The sequence below is a fragment of the Bos indicus x Bos taurus genome, chromosome 5, assembly GCF_003369695.1.
Source record: "Bos indicus x Bos taurus breed Angus x Brahman F1 hybrid chromosome 5, Bos_hybrid_MaternalHap_v2.0, whole genome shotgun sequence".
NCBI classification, from domain to species: Eukaryota; Metazoa; Chordata; class Mammalia; order Artiodactyla; family Bovidae; genus Bos; species Bos indicus x Bos taurus.
Window position 1 is genome coordinate 23029151 of NC_040080.1, and position 19620 is coordinate 23048770.

The following is a 19620-nucleotide window of genomic DNA, read 5'->3' on the forward strand; positions in this document are numbered from 1 at the left end:
TCAGGCTCCTCCGTCCATGGGATTTTCCAGGCAAGAGTACTGGAGTGGGGTGCCATTGCCTTCTCCAGTAGTTACCCTGGATGTGCCAACAATCTCCTAGAGAAGATTCCTCACCAGAAGTGGTCTGGTCTAAGAAAACCTGCCACCTGTGTTTGCTTCCCATCCTGGGTAACACCAGACTTCTTGGGGAGGAGAAATATTTGCTAGAAACCCTGACTGTCCTCTACCAATTTTTCCACCTCTCTTCCTAGAATGGGATCTTTCAAGTTTTGAAGAAAATAATTTGGCCAAGGAATTTGCACTTCAGTAAACTCAGCTTATTACAACAAACATTTTTTGAACAGCTGCTGTGTGCTCGTTGAATTCAAGTTTGGGAGAGAAATGTTCAATTTCATTTCCAATCTCTGATTTCAGTACCAACATCTTTAGTCATGAGACTGAAATAGGAGAGATGTGGGGAGGCAAAGACCAGATTCATGACACTCAAAGCAAAGAGCTGAACAGTGGATGCGATCTACAGCCTTTTGAAAAGCAGGTGAAGGATTCATTAAGAACTGAGTATAAGCACTGAATAGTGAGTTACCAAAAACTTCTCTTTCAGAAGCATTTACATGCTGTCTCACATCAAGTTCACATCAACACTCTGGGTAAATTTTGCACCACTGTCCTCAATCATGGTTTTCCAAGAAAGCTACCCTCAAGCTCATGGAGAAGCTAGATTTGAATGTGCAGCACATGTATTTTTCATGGACAAATTATGCAACTACGTTTGTGGTCAGATGTGATTAAAAATATGGTTGAACACGTATTTGCATGTGTTTCACATGGTTAATAACATATCTTAGTGCCATATATTTTTAGACATTTTATCAGTTAAAATGCTACTGCTATCACTTCTCAGTGCTTATTTTAACCCTCTCTGCATATAAGCAATGACTGACCGAAATCACCAATACCAGCAATTTTCAACTTCCTCTTCGGAGGCAGGTGTGACATTGAGTCCATACATGTGATGCACTCCTACAGACACATCCAGAATTACATGCAGCACTTGGCACTCAGACCACAGTCTTCAAGCCAAGAAGTCATGTAGTCAGGTAGAAAAAAAAAAAAAATTATGTTGACATCCTTAAATTTATTATAATAATTTTTTTAAAAAATGAATAACCAGCAAACTTTGGTATTTTATTGAGCTAGAAATTATTTGCAACAGACACCCTTTGTTTGGGACGTATTTTGACACTTTGGTTGATAAGCATTGCCCTGCTATACCATAAGTGTACGCTTGAAATCCCAATTCCTGAAGGCTAAAGGTGCACAGAACCATGGAAAAAGTAATGAGAGAAACACATTCTCCACACTGGGAAATGGTGGGATAAGATAAACCTGTGACAAAAGTCCACTAATGAGCATTTTTCTGGAAGTAACTAATTTCCTACCTATGCTCTTTAAAGCCACTGACATCCCAGGCGGGTTTCATAGCCTGTATCCAAATTCAAAGGTGTATTTCTTTCTTGACATGTAGAAGAAAATACTCGAAACACATTTAAAATATGAAGAGGCTATGTTATCTCAACCACCATACATGGTTCAAAGCACAGGCTCTTAGACTAGTGGTCCAGAGGTCATTTTGCCTACCAGGGGACATTTGGCAATACTGGGATGCTCTTGATTTTCACAACTCAGGGAGGAAAGTGTTGATATCTCGTAGGTAGAGGCCAGGGATGCTGCTAAACATACTACAGTAAAGAGGACAAATGCTCCATTCCCAACACAGAACTGTCTGATCCAAGATGCCAATGGTGCTGAGGCTGAGAAACCTTGTTCTCAAGCCAACCTGCCTGGGTTTCAAATCACCTGTGACTTGTGTAAGTTACTTAACATCTACGTGCTTATTGTCTTGACCAGTGAAATTAGAACAGTAACAGTCTCTGCACTTTATTGATTTATTGTGAGAAAAAAATGACACAAAAAGGAGCTAAGAACAATGTCCAGAACAAAGCCAGAGCTTAACAAATGTTTACTTTTGTTATCACTATATGCATTGAAAAAGACTGAGAAGAAAAACACCAAAAATTAAAAATAAGTTGTTTCTAGGTGGCCAGACCACAACTGATTTTTATTTTCATTATTCTTTTATATGTCTTTATATTTTCCAAATTTTCTAGAATTGTATTTATTATTACTCTAGAGGAAAGAATTTTCCTTTGGGACATAGTGGAACCAGAAAGACCTGGATTCAGATGCTGGCTTTATTTGCTGTGTGTGGCTTTGGGCAAATTAGTTATCCTGAGCTTCAGCTTCCTGATCAGAAATTGGGTCTAGTAACGCATATCAGATAGCTTCCATCAAGATTAAACATGACAGTCATTCAGTGCCTTGGAAATATACTGAATGACAGGCTCTGAGAGATGAGCGCTTTCCAAGTTGGGCCCAGGAAAAATGATGCTACAAACAGGGAAATATATTCATGATGGTGACTGCCCTTTTGGTTTTTAAACTGTCCTCTCATCTCAACCCACTGTTTGTCTGGACTCAGAGGAGAAATTGCACCCATACACTGATCCTTGTCTCTATTCCTTCTACCTCCCCACATACACATCCTAGGAAAGGATCTGATAATCTGGTGGGCAGGGCAGACTAACAGCCGGAAGTTACTGTGAGGGAAAGGCAGGACCCAGGTGTCACTTTCACAAGCTTCACGAACCCTTACTATTCCTCTTCGTATTTCTTCTTTCATCTCCAGCCTCCAAGCTGAAAGTGTTCTTGGCAAGGTCTCTCCTCCAGGGGAGCCTCTCCACTTTCTCTCCTGTTCAGCTGGTTGAGAGGACTGTCCCCTTTTAGATTTGAGAGGGATGAGTGGAAACCCAGAGAGGCTTCTAGATCCAAGCCTCTTGTGCGCACAGCCCTGCTCATCTGAGGAGGCCAGCAACCGTGCAGTGGGCAAGCAGCACCGGCCCAGCTGCACAGTGTTTCCAGCAGGGCTGTTTCTCTTCCACAACTCATTCACTCCAGGCCACACTGAAGGCTGGGAGGATGAGTAGACAGGATTAAAGGACACACACCTTATCCACAAACCCCACTCTTCATGTTCTTAACGATCCTTAATCAGATGGAAAAAGAATTGTAGTTTAGTCCTAAGTCATGTCTGACTCTTTTGCGACCCAATGGACGGTAGCCTGCCAGGCTCCTCTGTCCATGGGATTTCCCAGGCAAGAATACTGGCTTGGGTTGCAGTTCCTTCTTCAGGGGTCTCCCCAACCCAGGGATTGAACTTGTGGCTTCTGCATTGGAAGGCAGATTCTTTGCCACTGAGCCACTAGCAAAGCCGGGAAAAAGAATAGAACGGGTTATATTTGTTTATGCTACCAGGAGGGGTAACTATTTTAAGCCTAGTTATTAACCTGATAACTTAAATTCAAATCCCAAGCAACCTTTAAAGATACTCCGAGACAATCTCTTGTACTCAGCTCCTAGTCACCACAGTATGGAAACGGCAATCTGGCTCAATCCATTCTGACTCTGAAGATCCCATGGTTCTCTAGGGAGGAGTCCTGTAGTCCAGTGGGATGGGATCTTGATGCAATGTCCTAGGGAATGGGAGGGATGGTTGGTTAGGACAGGACGGCCTGGGGCAGGAACTGATCTTCTCAAGGCATTCTCTCTTGGCCCAAGGTGAACTATCTCAATGATGCCAGGCCAAAAAAACATCAGAGGAAAATGAGACTGTTCAGGGTGCCTCCACCTAGATGCAAATACAAGTATCAGGAGAACTACATTCTAAATATAAATAAAATGTCAGGGGGCTTGGTAATCACCAGGAAAAAAATTTATGGATCTTTCTTGAACTCTAGTCTGCTCCAAGGTTGGTCTGACTAGCATATGTAAATTTCAGACATAACTTTAACTGTTGCCAAGTTCTCTCCTACTACACTTTAACCTCCTTAATACCCTTCCCCATAAAAGCATGCAAAACAAAATAGATATGGGACCCCAGAATGCTGTCAGAGTCTTCAGTCTTCCCATTCTCCATTCACAAGTGCATATTGAGATGATACTATAAACAAGCTAGGTGCTAAGTGCTAGAAATCCAGAGATGGAAGAAGTGGGTCCCTTCTGTCCAGAAGCTGACTTCAGATGCCTATGATAGTCTTAAGTGTACTTGTTCCAGGGAAATGTAGATTTCAGCAAGGATCAAAGGCTTAATCTAAGAACTAAAGTTCAATAAAATTCAAGGTGTCAGGGAGACACCCTCCTCTCAAAGCGTTTTTCAGTGAAAGCCTGAAGGGAAACACCTTATACCGTAAGGAATTTCAGAAATTTTGAATTCCTTCCCCCCTTTTCTTTCTCTCTGTATCTTTGACCCATCCAGTAACTTCTGTAAGTTTTCCCACAGCATATAAGAATGAGATGTCATCTTTTCTTGTCAGGGGCCAGAAGAGAAATGACAAAGACCAAGAGGACGTAAACCAGAAATTTAAAAAATCCCTCTTTTTCCCATAAAACCTAAGATAATTTGTAAAAGAGAGGTCTATTCCCTATTTTAAAGTATGATAATGTTATTTTAAAGCAATAACTCTAGTCAGTTTGATAAAACATAGTTTATGTTTATAATTTTATAAGTTTTTAATTTATTTATTTTATTTTGAAAACCAGGTAAGTACTGTTAAAGATAATATGGTTAGGCTGGTCTTGTTACTAGGTCCTGAGGATGGAAGAATGTTTCTGGGTTTGATTAAAAAAAAAAAAAAATCAACCATGATGTAATTTTAGATTTCTTTTTTCCTTTTAGATATCATTTGGTCACCATAGCAACACAGTGTTTTACTACCACATATCTATACAGCACAAGGGAAGAGAAGAACAGGCAATTACTTACTGAGTTATTTGGGGGTACAGAATGTGACTAGTGGGATAATTCAAAATTAAATACAGACTGCACTGGGGATCTGTTTTAGCCAGGCAAGCCAATTAAATGTTCTAGTAGTGTCAGCTGAACACAATTTGTAGCCAAATCAACTGTTGACATCATTTAAAATAATGGAAGCAGGGAAGCAACATAGTTCAGTGATTAACAGCATGGACTCTGATGTCAAGTTTTTTCAGTCTAAACCCCATTTCTCCTATTTGATAGCTGTGTGACCTTGGGAAAGTTCCTTAACTTCTCTGTGCCTTAGTTTCTTCATCTCCAAAATGTGGGTACTAATAATAACTCCCACAGAAGGTTATTATACAGATTAAATAACTGAGTGTGCTTAGAATGATGCCTTACACATAGCAAGAACTTTATAAGTATTTGTTAAATAAAGACAAAATAAAATGTAAATTTGCTAGTTCCTCTCTTTGTGCTGGGTAGAAATAACCAAAAGGATCAAGATTTGAGTGCATGGCAGATTCTTTTAGCCTATAACTCTGGAAGATTCCTTTGAGAACTTCCTGGGAGCCTTCTTGGTAGCTATTCTGAAAGATACGAGATTGGGTGGACAGCCTACCATCCCTAACAGAAAGCTGAAAACAATCACAAGCAATCCTGGTATCAGGGACATGAGAAGGAAGACGATCACACAGCACAAAGAAACAGCATGCTAGCCCACTCAGGCTCCCTCAGCCACAGCCAATTACCTTTGTGAACATGGACACAGAATAAGCAGCTGAAAAGCATGAAGCAGGATTTGATTGTAGTGACAATATGAAATCTGGCTAGTGTCAGTAATATTATTTTTTCCCTCTTTCCAGGATTCAAAGAAAAAAAAAATCTGTTTCAGCAGGGAGTGCTTTGTTTTATTCATTATCACTGTATACAATGTCCATCTCATTTTTCTTCAATAGGCAGTTACTGTGGTGAATTATGCATTTTACAGAACTACCTAGGCATCTTTTCTGGACCTGTGACAAATCAAAAGCCCTTAACCAGCATGTAAGCCAAGACAAAATCTCTGAATGGCCTGGAAAACAGAAGGTATCATATCCTCTGAGCCAAATTTCAGCCACGAAACCGCGGGGTCTCTAGCACATACCTTCATCTGGACTTGATTTCAGAGACGGTCTCCTTGGGTCGTCTTGGTCAGGATCAGCCCTTGCAGAGGAGTTTGGAGGATGCCATAAACCACCACAGAAGCTTGGAAACACAGTCATATCTGTCCTCTGCCTTCCCCTTGGCTCACAGCCTGCTTCCTGGTAGGAAGACAAGATGACGCCGTGCAGGGTTGACTGTTAAACCATCTTCCCGCCCCCAGCCCCACTCTCCTGGTGCCCCTCCCTTCTCCTTTCCTGGGCTCTGGAATGTGTCACATGGGAAATGGATCATGTGGCTCATGAGGAGAATGTGGCCAGCTTCTCTCTCCCTTCCCCCTCACTTTTCCTTTCAGGAGCACAGAGGCAGAAATCTCCGACCTGATTGGCTCTAACCAAAAATCTCCATATGAAAAGGGGAAGATTCAACCATCCAAACCTCTAGCCTTCTCCACTTTCTTTTTTATTTCTCATCTGAACATTTTATCCTGGACATGCAGAATTGCTTGGAAGGGAAGGAAAGGATGCTTTCTCCCCAAGCCCTCCCTTTCTTCCTTGTTGTCTGTACTTTAAATTGGCAAGGTGTTCCCTAAGTTCCCTCCGGAGCCACCTTGGCATATCTGACAAAAATCAAGTGTTCAGCACCACGGACAGCATTATACCCCCTCAGCGCTCATTTGTCTATTTCACTCTCGAGTAAATAAAACCATTTAAAAAATATTTCCCTGAGGTTCTGTGTCTAAATATACACCTTGCCATATATAAGTAGGACTCCAACTTCCTCTAATGTCAACTTACTGTTATTTATAAACACAAATATAATTTTTACATATCATCAAATGTCTACCTTCCCACCCCCATCCCACCATCCATCCACACCCTTTAAACATGCTCCGTGTTTTGGAGGTGGAGAGGAAATTCTCATTACACAGTTTACCATATGCCCATATATCTATGCTCACAGACACAACCACAGAAATATGTAGGTTTCTTGAGTGTGCATGTTCAGATGTCTTTAGCCCCATCCCTAGGCCTCAGGCAGGGCTGAGTTAAGAGGCAGAGAGCGAGTCTGGTAGGAGCTGTTTTGTGCAGGGTCTTTCCTGCTTTGCTGACGTCCCGGTTGCCATGGTGCTAGGTAACCACTGAAGGGGATGACTGCGTTCAGAACCAGTCACCATGGGACCCTGCTGACTAAAGAAAGGAAGAGGGAACAGAACTGAATTGCAGAGGAGGACTTTCAATGAGCATTTTCAGAGCCAAATTTACCTAATGGGCCCCTCCTTTACTGAATTGTTGCTGACCCTAAATCTTGAAAGGATTCTAGGAATTAGTATGGACACTGTGATGGTGACTCCCTCCATCCTTCACTGCTTCTTTCCTTAAAAATCTATTTAGGTGCAACACAATGAAAATGCCAGCTTCACAGAACGACTGTGGTGTGCCATCAGAAAGCAGGGTTGGGGTGAGGGGGTGGGGGGGTGGAAGAACACAGGAAACATACTTCTTGGATTGCGGCTTCTGGCTTTTGTGAGGCCATTTATCTAGTCTTAAGTGGGAGATACACTAGACCTACACCTGAACTAGGAACAATTGTGAATGCTTTATGAGTTTACAGGAGAAAAGATAAATGTTGTTTAATGTGACTTGCTGGATTATTTTAAATAAAGAACAATTTGAATAATAAGGTCAATCCCTTGTATAACATTTGGACTATCCCAAGTTAGGAACTGAATCTATACATTTGTCTCTTTAGGCATACACATAACCTGTTTATTTCTAACTCAGAATTCTAAGCATAGCAATTCTGAATACTGTATTTCTATGGGGGGGTTCAGGTAGAAATACTGACTTTCAATGTGCAGTAATGCAAATTCTGTTAAGAAAAGAGGTAGCATAGAGAAGCTCCAGTATAATTCCATGAAATTGAAGCTCTTTCCTGGCCTAATGTCCACAGCTTAAGACATGTTTACTTCTTTTATTCTAGGATAAGAATCAAGTTAATTCTAGTTTTTCCATGTAAGGCTCAGAGAAATTCAACTCTGTTAATTCTAACACTGGCCCCTTTCAGAAAATTAGTTTATCAGGAAAGTTGGACATGTATTTGAAGAAATTCTTAAAAGAGTTAGTCAGATGGTGACTTAATATCATCTCTCTTTTCTTAGTGAATAATAAGAATAATAATAACAGCAACAACAGAACCAGCTAATTATTTATCATGAGCCATGATCTCATTTAACCCTCCTATCCAACCAGAGAAAAACTTAACTGTATTTTTCTCATTTATTGAATAGACTCCTTGGAGGTTTAGCCTGACTTGGTAAAAGAAATTATTGTATTTTTAATAAAACATTCATCACACTGGTAAAAAAAAAATATCAGGAGTGGGGTGTGATGTATTATGTTTCTCAGCAAATTATGGTGGCTCAGACGGTAAAGATTCCACCTGCAGTGCAGGAGACCTGGGTTGGATCCCTCGGTCAAGAAGATCCCCTGGAGGAGGGCATGGCAACCCACTCTAGTATTCTTGCCTGGAGAATCCCCATGGACAGAGGAGCCTGACGGGCTACAATCCATGGGGTCGCAAACAGTTGGACACAACTGAGCACATCCAACCATAAGACAGGTACTGTTATTAACATTCCTGCTTTACAGGCAAGGAAACTTAGGGAGAAGTAATATGCCCACAATCATACCACTAGTTAGCATAGGAGCTAGGACTTGGGACTATTTAGTCTGACCCCAGAGCAGGTACACTATACTATTCTATATCATAAATAATGGATTCATTTAAAATAACTTATTAATTTAATATGACTGATGTGATTCAGTACTATAGGCCTTTGACAAAAGAAATCAGAAAGACCGCTTTAAATCATTTGAGAGCAAAAAAAGACCAAATTATTCATTCTTTTTAGAATGACCGCACATGTACATCATAGCTTAATGATAAAATAATAAAAATTATTTCATAAGGAATCATAATCTGAAATATTAATACTATAAAATGCTATGTAATATACTAATTCTATTAAAAATATATTTATAATCACCAAACTTATTCCCAGCCTTTTTGAAAAAACAGTTGTCTTCCATCCAAACCCATAAAATCCCACAAATCCGTAATATTTGTGTAACTGGGGTCATATTTTGAAAATAACTTACGTGATTTTTTTTTTCTCCTCTGCCTGCCTGGGGAATCAGTTGGCCTTGGGGATAGAGAATGTGGCACTCTTCAGAGTTACCAAAGTGATGGGAAAAAAAGAAGGAATAAATATTCAGCTTCCAAAATTTAAAACAGGAGTGTACAGCAAGACAATAGGCTTGAAATCCAAGCTACTGTTTTGAAAGCCATTCTCAAAATTCCTTTATTTGTCATCAACCAAATATAGAAGACTTTGCTCAGATTGTCTGGTACCATAGAATAGGCCTTCAGACTGGGGCAGGCAAACATTTTCCAAAGGGTCCCAGAGTCTGTAGCCAGTTCTATGGGTAATAATTTTTAGATCCTTAACTTCCACAAACTGATCTTCCTGTGAACTGCTGCAGTCGAAATATCATGCTGGTTCTTGATTCCCATCTAGAAGTTTTTCTTCCCTTTTACCACAGACTGGTGAACCTCTCACCCACCTTACCTCAAATCCTACCATGGTGAATTGCTTGGATTTTAAAAAGCCCCTGGGAGCCAAGCAAGGAAACAACTGGAAACACTGAGGATGCTATTGAGATATTAGTTAACTTGAGTTAACACATCCTTTTAAAAAACAAGAGCTCTCCAACTACTTTAAACAAAGCTGAAAGCAAACCACTATCCAATTGTCCACTGAGAGATTCATTAAAACAAGTTCTCTTAAAGGAAAGCTCTATTTACAAAAGAATGCCAGCTAATAAATGCAGAATATAATATTTTGAACACCATTTTTGCAGGCCCCCTGTAATAAATGATTCAGGCAAGGACCACAACAGATATTCAAACTATGAGATGAAAAGTTGTTGGGAATAGGTTGTTTGTAGATTATTTATAAACTTTCAATGGTGAGACTGGGAGAGGGGGTCATCGTCTTAACCAAGTGACCAAATTTAGCATCACTAGCAATGGTGGGTCACAGTCCACAGGTGCACAGAGTCGGACGTGACTGAGCACACTTAAAACGGGACGCCCTGAAATTAGTGCCTAATGTAAAGCAATGTAACCTACCCAACATTACTAATGTTCTTTCTAAAAACATTTATCTGAATATAATCAAACCTCTATACAGTGTGCCTCTCAGGGAGGGGAGAGGGGTGGGGAAAGTAGTAGTTGGAAAAACAAATCAAAGACATTATAAGAAAAAAATCAACCAAATTGAGAATATAGAATATTCTGCAAAAGAACTAGTCTGGACTTAGCAGAAGGTCATTGTTTTAAAATAAGAAGGGTGAGCTTTGACAGATTAAAGAGACTAAAGAAAACCAATTGCAAAGCACATAATTTGATGAGATGCTGACTGAGGAGGGAGAGTTAAAATACATAGTTAAAATATATAAATAGTTTATATATATATATAAATATATAAAGTAGCTCTAAAATATTTTGGGGACAGTTGGGGAAATTTGTCTTGTGATTTGTATTAGATGGTGTCATGAAATCATTATTTCTATTAGGTGTGAGAAAGGAATTGTAGTTAACCGGTGGATTTTCTTATTCTTAGGAGACGTTGAAGAAGTTAAGGATGAAAGGTCAAGATGAATTCAAGTTACCCACATGTGGTTAAACAAGAAAAAACACGTACATAAAAAATCAGAAAGGGAAAGTAACAACAGGCGAATCTAGCTGAGGAGTCTGTGGGTGTTTACTGTACTGTACTTTCAACTCTGTCGTCTGAATGAAAATGGAAAGTAATAAATTCTGCTCTGTGGTGGACAAGGACACGCCACACAGAGAGTAAGAGTCTTTCCCTCTAGATCTCAGGTTCAGAGACAAAGAGATAAAGGAGAATAAAGCAGCCAGTCACTGGACCTGACTCCTTCTAGACCAAAGAAGGATATGAGAGTATTCATTTTCTCTTGGTGACTCTTTCAAATTACTGCAAACAATGGCTTCAAAAAACACAAATCTATTGTCTTATGGTATTGTAGGTCAGAAATCCAACATGGGTCTTAGGGCTCAGATTATGGTGACAGCAAGGCTGTGTTCTCTTCTGGAGACTACAGAGAGAGAATCTGTTTCCATCCTTTGGCTTGTAATTCCCTTACTCCATCTTCAAAACCAACCATCTTGTATCTCTTTAACTATTACTCCAGTCACAGAGTAATGGTAACTTTAGCCATTCCAGAGTCACTCCCTGTGACTTCGACCTCAGATTGGAAAGTCACTAGGTTGGATCCACGAGATAATCCAGGATAATCTCCTCTCTCAAGGCCTTATCTTAGTCATATCTACAAAGTCCCTTTTACCCTGGAAGGTAACATATTCACAGGGTCTGAGTACTAGGGTGAATATCTATAGGTGTCCCAACTCTGCATACCACAGTAAGTTACCTCCAGGTTGAGAGGAGCACTCAGGGCAAAAGATCTCTGCTTTTGCTCCCCTCTGGAGACAGCTGCCAAGGCCCCTCACACCTCATCCTGAACTTCGCACGGCCATTTGGGCCAATGGCAAATTTTCTACAGTGTACACAGGCATACAGAGCAGCTGACCATCCCAAGCGTTTCCTGTTCCTTTGAAGCATGGATGCTGAACTAACAGCCATAGGGCCTGCTGTGGTCAGGTGAAGTGACTCGATAGCAAGAGCCAAGGAGAAGCAGTCTCTAAAGGGGAGAGGCTGTTCCTCCCTGGGAGATTTGCCTGAAGCCAAAAATGGGCCATGAATTCGTGAGATCCAGGCTTCAGCATCACAGGCCAGCAGGTTCCCCAGTGATCAGGCCAGCAAGGGGCATCATGCGAGAACCCTGCCAGTGCACACACTAGGTCCAGAATGAAGCCAGGGAATACCCCTTACTCATGAGTCCACAAGGATGTATCTGTTACCCTCCCCACCCTTCATACAAATGGACGTTATCGTCAGAGATGTCAGGACCTCCTTGGGAAACATTGTGAAATAGGACACATTTTTATCCAAAAAAGACTTATGCTACTTAAAGGAACCACTTAAATAATGAAATTGATTGAACTATATTTGAGACTGAACTGGACACTTAGTTGGTTTTTCTGTAATCAAACAGTTGGGGTGGCTTTAAAATGTGTCCACAAATTCTTTGATATGCCTCCCTTCAAATGATGACACCTAATAATATTTCTCTTGAACATGGGCCATCCTTACAACCCGTTTCCAGTTAAAATGATGTGGGAGAAGTGATTCTCTGTAGTTCCTGTGGCTAGATCATCGCAAGGACAGTTTCTGCCTGGCTCTCTCCCTATTGGATTACTCATTCTTGGGGAAGTCAGCCACCGTGTCATTAGGACACTAATGCTGTAAAGAGGTCCACTCATGGAAAACTGAGGCCTCTCACCAACCAGCACCAACTAGCAACAGGGCAGTGAGCCACCCCGATATCAGATCCTCCAGCCCTAGTCAAGTGACTGCAGTCCACAGGACATCTTCTGTTGTTGTTCTGCTGGGTCTTCACTGCTGCGCATGGGCTTTCCCTAGTTGCAGCAAGGGAGGGCTCATTTCCAGTTGTAATGCAAAGGCTTCTCTTCGCGGTGGCTTCTCTTATGCAGAGCACAGGCTCTAGGGTGTGTGGGCTTCAGTAGTAGTTGAGGCATACAGGCTTAGTTACTCTACGTTGCAGTGGAGAAGGCAATGGCAACCCACTCCAGTACTCTTGCCTGGAGAATCCCATGGACAGAGGAAGCTGGCTGGTCATAGTCCATGGGGTCACAGAGAGTTGGACACGACTGAAGTGACTGAGCATGCACGTATTCTACGTTGTGAAATCTTCCTGGACCAGGGATTGAACTCACGTCCCCTGCATTGGCAGGTGGATTCTTATCCACTGTACCACTAGGGAAGTCACAGACAACATCCTGACTGCAACTTTGTGAGATCCCAGGTCAGAACTACCTGGTTAAACTGTTCCCAAATTCCTCACCCACAAAAATGATAAGATAATGCTTATTATTAAGTTCCTAAGTTTGGGGGAATTTTGTTATGCAATAACAGATAACCTACCCACATGAAAACTCTAGAAAACAACGAAGAGAACTACTTTTTCTTGACATATTTGAGCAGTAGTGAGTTAAGTAAGTGTCCCTGCTGCATATGTGTGTGTTCCTGTTGTGGTAAACTGTGGTTTTATTAATCCCAAGGGCAGGAGGAAAGGGAGAACACAACTAGCCACGTTAGAGAGCTATCTAAGGGGAAAAAAGAAAGCCACTGGGGTGGAGGTGGATTTATTATAAAGATTCTGAAGAAGAACTGCAGGGAACTCAAGAACAGGAAGTGGCAGTGAGACCAAAAATGGGACTGAAGTAAGGGACAGAAAGCTGTCAGAGCTGAGATAGCCACCGACTCCATCTCTTTCTCTCTTGAGGCTGCTGCTGCTAAGTCACTTCAGTCATGTCTGACTCTGTGCAACCCCACAGACGGCAGCCCACCAGGCTCCCCCATCCCTGGGATTCTCCAGGCAAGAATACTGGAGTGGGTTGCCATTTCCTTCTCCAGTGCATGAAAGTGAAAAGTGAAAGGAAGTCGCTCAGTCATGTCCGACTCTTCACGACCCCATGGACTGCAGCCTACCACGCTCCTCCGCCCATGGGATTTTCCAGGCAAGAGTACTGGAGTGGGGTGCCATCGCCTTCTCCATCTCTTGAGGCTACAAGACCTATTCTCTCCCATTTTCTCTCTCTTAATTGGCAGCCTTCACCTGCTTCTCTTTTGCAATCAGCTTGTTCCGATTACTGATGCACAAATAGTGGGCTCAGCTCTCTGCAAGTTACATGACCTTACAAATTCAATGCTTCTATCTAAATGAACCAGTCTCAAAACAGAACTACAATATGATGCAGCAAGGCTACTTCTGGGTATACTGTTGTTGTCTAGTAGCTCAGTCGTGTCCGACTCTTTGTAGCTCCATGAACTAGAACCCCTCAGGCTCCTTTGTCTATGGAATTTTCCAGGAAAGAATACTGAAGTGGGCTGCCATGGCCTCCCCCAGGGGATCTTCCTAACCCAGGGATCAAACCGATATCTCCTGTGTTGGCAGGCAGATTCTTTACTACTAGATACCTTTCCAAGTCCACTTTTGGGTATATACCTAAAGGAAATAAAATCACTGTCTAGAAGAGATGTCTGCATTCCCATGTTCATAGAAGCATCATTCACAATAGCCAAGATATGTGGAAACAATGTGTCTGTTGACAGATGAATGAGTAAAGGAAATGTGATATACAAATACCACCCCCTCACACCCACACACACTGGAGTATTATTCAACCTTAAAAAAGAAAATCCTGCCATTTGTGACAACATGGATGAACCTTACATTAAGTGAAATAAGCCAGACACAGGAAGACAGATACTGCATGATCTCATTCATATGTGGAAACTAAAAAAGTTAAATTCATAGTAACAGTGAGTAGAATAGTGGTTACAGGGCTGCGGGATTTCGCTACAGGGAGAGAGATACTGGTCAAGGGTACAAAGTTTCAATTATAAGATAAACAAGTTTTTGAGACCTTATATACATACAGCATGTTGACTACAGTTAATAACAGTGTATACTTGAAGTTTACTGAGAGATTTCAAGTGTTACATGCAAAAATGGTAACTATGTGAGATGGGGTATTATTTAGCTTGACTGTGGTCATCACAATGCACATCACAATGTACATATATCACATCACATTGTATACCTTAAAGATACACAACTTTTATTTGTCAGTCATACTTCCATAAAGCTGGGGAGAAAACATATGACCCAGTCTCTCAATATTCTGATCCAAATTCTTAGGAGGCAGTCAGTTCGACTCAGCTCAAGGAGACCAAGGAGATAAAACCAGTTAATCGTAAAGGAAATCAACCTTGAACATCCATTGGAAGGACTGATGCTGAAGCTCCAATACTTTGGCCACCTGATGCAAAGAGCCGACTCACTGGAAAAAGACCCTGATGCTGGGAAAGACTGAGGGAAGAAGAAGGCGGCGATGGAGGATGAGATGGTTGGATGGCATCACTGACTCAATGGACATGAGTATGAACAAACTCCAGGAAATAGTGAAGGACAGGGAAGCCTGGCGTGCTATAGCTCATGGGGTTGCAAAGAGTCAGTCAGACACGACTGCGCGACTAAACAACAACAAAGTCAGATATAAAGTAGATCAAATCAGCTGGAGGCACTGGGATGCAGCAGAGTTCTTGTGCTTCTCCCTCAACACGCTCTAACAGATTTGGCAGATATTATAAAGAGGAAGGACAAGGAAAGGGAGGAAGCAGCTGACAGAGGAAATGATGGACATCTTAGTGTGTATTTTTTTTTAATTCCATGAACTCTCCACTGCCGAGCCTGCCAATAACCACAATATCCTGGCATCGATAACAGCAGTAGTAAGGTGGTTTCAACTTCTGAATTACTTATATCCCTAGAAACCTACAAGAAAGTACCCTTTCTCTTAGAAATTCAAATTCGTGACCCACACATGCCATCCCGCCCTGTCCAAGTGATTCTCTACCCACTGAAAGGCTACAAAAACAGCTTCGATTCTCATTATTCTCATTTGAAAGTACCGACAACACCACTTGTGTAGTCAGAGCAGTGGTTCTCAACCTTGGCAGCAAAATGAGGAGCTTTAACAAAATACTGATATCTGGGTTCCAATTCCAGAGATTCTGATTGAATTGTCCAAGGTGAAGCCTGGGCACTAGGAATTTCTAAAGCTCCCCAGATGATTCTAATGTGCAGGCAAGGTAAAGAATCTAGCCTAAGGTTCTCTGAATACAGATGCTACACTGAGCATGCACATTTTGGTGAGGAGATGGCAGGCATAAATGGTGAGAAGCTCAAGGCAGACACTCTTATTTATTAAATATACACTATAAGTTATGCTAGTAACTCATGCAGTTGTCAACAATATCTTGTTTCATCTTTACAGTCATCCTATGAAGAAGACACTACTATTCTAATTTGACACAGAGGAAACCCGAGGCTCAGAGAGGCCACACAGAGAGACTGTCATACCTTAGCATCAAACTCCAGGTCTGATTCTCAATTCTATACCCTTTCTGTGACACCGTACTGAGAGATCACACCTCCTACAGTTGAATGATCCCACTCCCTAAAACCAAAATACGAAGGCATCAATGCAGAAACCCTATTCTATTGCATGTGTGGATTTTTTTTTTTTTCTGGAACATTTTCATGAATGACACACACGTGGCCCAGTTACTAGGTTACCCTAGTGTTAATTGCTCAGTCATGTCTCTTTGTCTGCCAGGCTCCTTTGTCCATGGAATTCTCCAGGCAACAATACTGGAGGGGGTTGCCATTTCTTAGGCTATACTGTAGGCTGCCAAAATGAAGTGAATTTGCTCTAGGGAGAACTTCTTAATAGGGGACTACCAGGACTGGACCTTTCTTAATGAAGCATTTCCATTCTATTGATTGATACCTGGATCCTGAGTTTTCCTTACAGATGAAGCTATATTGCTTACCTACAAGCAATTCCTTTGCTGGTCGACTAAAATCACGTATTGCATCGTTCCTCTGCCTTGTACTCCAGACAGTCCATAAAAAATCAAAATATATTCAAAATCAAAAGTTGACTAGAGATTGCTGCCAATATCAAAATGGACTCTCATACCAAATGACTCTGGGAGGCTAAAAGCAGAAAGTATGTATTTTTGTAACAAGCTGGTGTCTTGATAGCTCAGTTCCACCACTCCACTCCATGAAGTCCACACTGCATCCTGCCTGAGGTGTGGCTGAAGGGACCCACAGGACGAGGACACTTCAGGTGTGGGTAGTACCTTCACTTCACTTCACTCACTTCATACTTTATCACTGGAGAAGGAAATGGCAACCCACTCCAGTGTTCTTGCCTGGAGAATCCCATGGACGGAGAAGCCTGGTAGGCTGCAGTCCATGGGGTTGCACAGAGTCGGACACGACTGAAGCGACTTAGCAGCAGCAGCATCAGCACCTTCAGACACTGCAGGAAGAAACTGAATGCTCGTGCAGGTGTCCCACGTATCCTGAGAGAGAAAGAGGTCAGGTTAGTCAGTTTAAGATGCTTCCAGAATTCCTGACTCCTCTACTTCCTCATCCCAACCTCAGCCCTTGCTCAGGACTCTGGCTTTTAGAATCCTCCTTGTCCCGCTCACTTAGGGACTCCCCAGTTTCTACCGTACTCAAGAGGAACTAAATATGGGAGCATTTCTGTCTTTCTGTTTACAAACACGAACATCTTCACACTGTCTGATGGGAAACGTTCTCTACTGCAGGAGTTCCCAACCTTCGGGATCTAATGCCGGATGATCTCAGGTGAAGCTGATGCCATCATGATAGAAATAAAGTTCACAATAAAGGTAATGACTTTGACTCATCCTGAAACTATCCCCTGTCCCCCACCCACCGTGGAATAACTGTCTTCCACAAAACTAGTGCCTGGTGCAAAAAAAAAAAAAAATAGTGTTGGGGAACACTACTACCAAGAGCCCTGTTTTCCTAATTTCCCCTCTCCACTGGTCTGTGTAGTTACTGCCTTTCTTCACCGCTTCTATTTCCCATCTTCTCCTTCCCTCAGTATTACCTTACTTCACAATCCCTCTTGGTCTCCAGGGGAAAAAAAAATTTTGTTTTCACGGTCCTTAAAAATGTATTCCTTCTGTCGCTCCCAGGGTTATCTTTCCAAATACATAAAGCCCATCACTCTGGTTTTAAAGCCTGAACGGCCCTTCCATGTCCACGCCTTTACTACTCGATTCGCTGAATTCTCAGAGAATTCACAGCAGACACACAGTAAGGAAAAGAGGGACGACCGTACAAGCATGTGGAGTAGTTGCTGCAAAATCTCGAAGAATCTAGTGTTGTGTGCTTGAATCCATCGCGTCAACGTGAATTATCCTCCGACCTTTCTCAACCTCTCAAGCCTAACTAGCTTGACTGTTATTTACCAAAAAGTTTCAAAACGTTTTCGCGCTTAAAAGAAAAAAAAAAAAAGTCAGGCGCACGCGCAACCGCACACAGTTGTGGGCGGCGGGGGTTGCTGTTCGCGCAGGCAAATCTCGCGATGTTTGAGCCAGACCGGAGAGTAGCGTTTTTTTAATGGTGTTGTGAGGCTTTTCCCCTCTCCCCTCCACCAGGTGCAGTGATTTAATGTTGTAATCAAGTTAAAAATATGAAGACTCCACGGCGAGAACAAACGAGGCTAGAAATAGGCAACACGCCAGCGGCTGTTTTCCCTTCTAGGAAGGGCTTCTTGCGACGCCTCGAAGGCCCCACAAGTTCCTCAGAAACAAAAGTCAGAAGTATATAAAAACAGAAGCAGCCAACCACTGTATCACCTTAGAGCGGTGTGGAGATTCTTGTTTTTCCACTTTTTACTGTACGAAAAATCCCATTGGCTGCTAGCAAACCAGGTTACACGCCTGTCGCCACTGCGCCTGCGCTAGGCTTTGTTTACTACCTCGGACGGCCGCTGGGTCCCGCCTCAAGAGCTGGCGTGTAAGGGCATGTTCTTGGGTGTAGTTGTAAGCCGGGGACACGGATAGGAGGTTGATACTAGGACAGGTTAAGTGTAAGCTTGAAACCAGGGAAAATACGAGCGGTAATGAAAGCTTTTAAACGCTCAGAAACCGTTGTCTTGTCAGATCTGTCGAACTGAAAGTAATGAAGGTGATAGCGCCACTCTTAAATAACTAAGAAGTGGTAAGCAGCAATTCTAAGCCCCAAAGCGGAGGTGGAATTTAGGAACTTGTTAAAAATATAGACTCTGAAATGGAAAAGATGCAAATAACCCTAACGCTTAAGCCCATCTTACTTAAATTTCGAGCAATACCTCCATGGTTAAGAATGTCTCTTGCAGCAGAGTCAAGAAGGCAGCCATGCAAATTTTGAAACTAAAAACTGGTGGCTCTAGAAGCAATAGCCAGAAAAAGCACCAACCAACAAGCAAATTTTTTAAAATGGCTTTAAGTTCCCTTCAAAATCAGTTTCAAATGGATTAGAAGGCTATGATACAAGATGAGAAGATCTGGTGAAACTTTGATTATATTATAGATATGACTAGATCCGTTTGAAAACAAGGCAAGTTAAATTTTTTTTTAAGTTTTTGATGGAAGAATTTCTAATGATGCATTTTAATGTGCTCTAAACTCCTTCAGTTGCTGATAGATTCAGCTAAACCTAGATCTGCATCTTTGAGTTGTATAATAGTATCTGTATCTTTGATGTTTACAATTTGGACGTTTTATTGGACTATTTGTTAGGTTTCAAAAAATGAATTTGAAGACTTTAATTTGTAATAGAAGAAACTTTCTACAAAAGGAAGATGAGATTTTTAGGTCACATGAAATTAAGTAAGGGAAAAGTATGTACATGTGTGCAAACGGGGCCAAATTTTCAATGCTCTGGGCACTTCCACCATGGTTCTCAGAGAGCCTTAACGTTAAAAAATTAACCTCTAGATTTTTC

At 41.7% G+C, this 19620-nt stretch overlaps 1 protein-coding gene across 2 annotated transcripts in view; it reads right to left on the minus strand.

Moving 5' to 3' along the window:
* GPR19 (G protein-coupled receptor 19) overlaps nucleotides 1-18169 on the minus strand; it is a 37066-nt gene extending 18897 nt beyond the window's left edge. The window contains exons 1-4 of one of the 2 annotated variants that reach the window (XM_027541376.1): nucleotides 17738-18169; nucleotides 16641-17180; nucleotides 6018-6174; nucleotides 3435-3590 (exon numbers count right to left, since the gene is read on the minus strand). The gene's annotated coding sequence lies outside the window, so the exon portion shown is untranslated. The remainder of the gene's footprint in view (nucleotides 1-3434; nucleotides 3591-6017; nucleotides 6175-16640; nucleotides 17181-17737) is intronic. The other variant, XM_027541375.1, reaches the window with a different exon arrangement.
* Between the last annotated feature and the right edge of the window lie 1451 nt (nucleotides 18170-19620).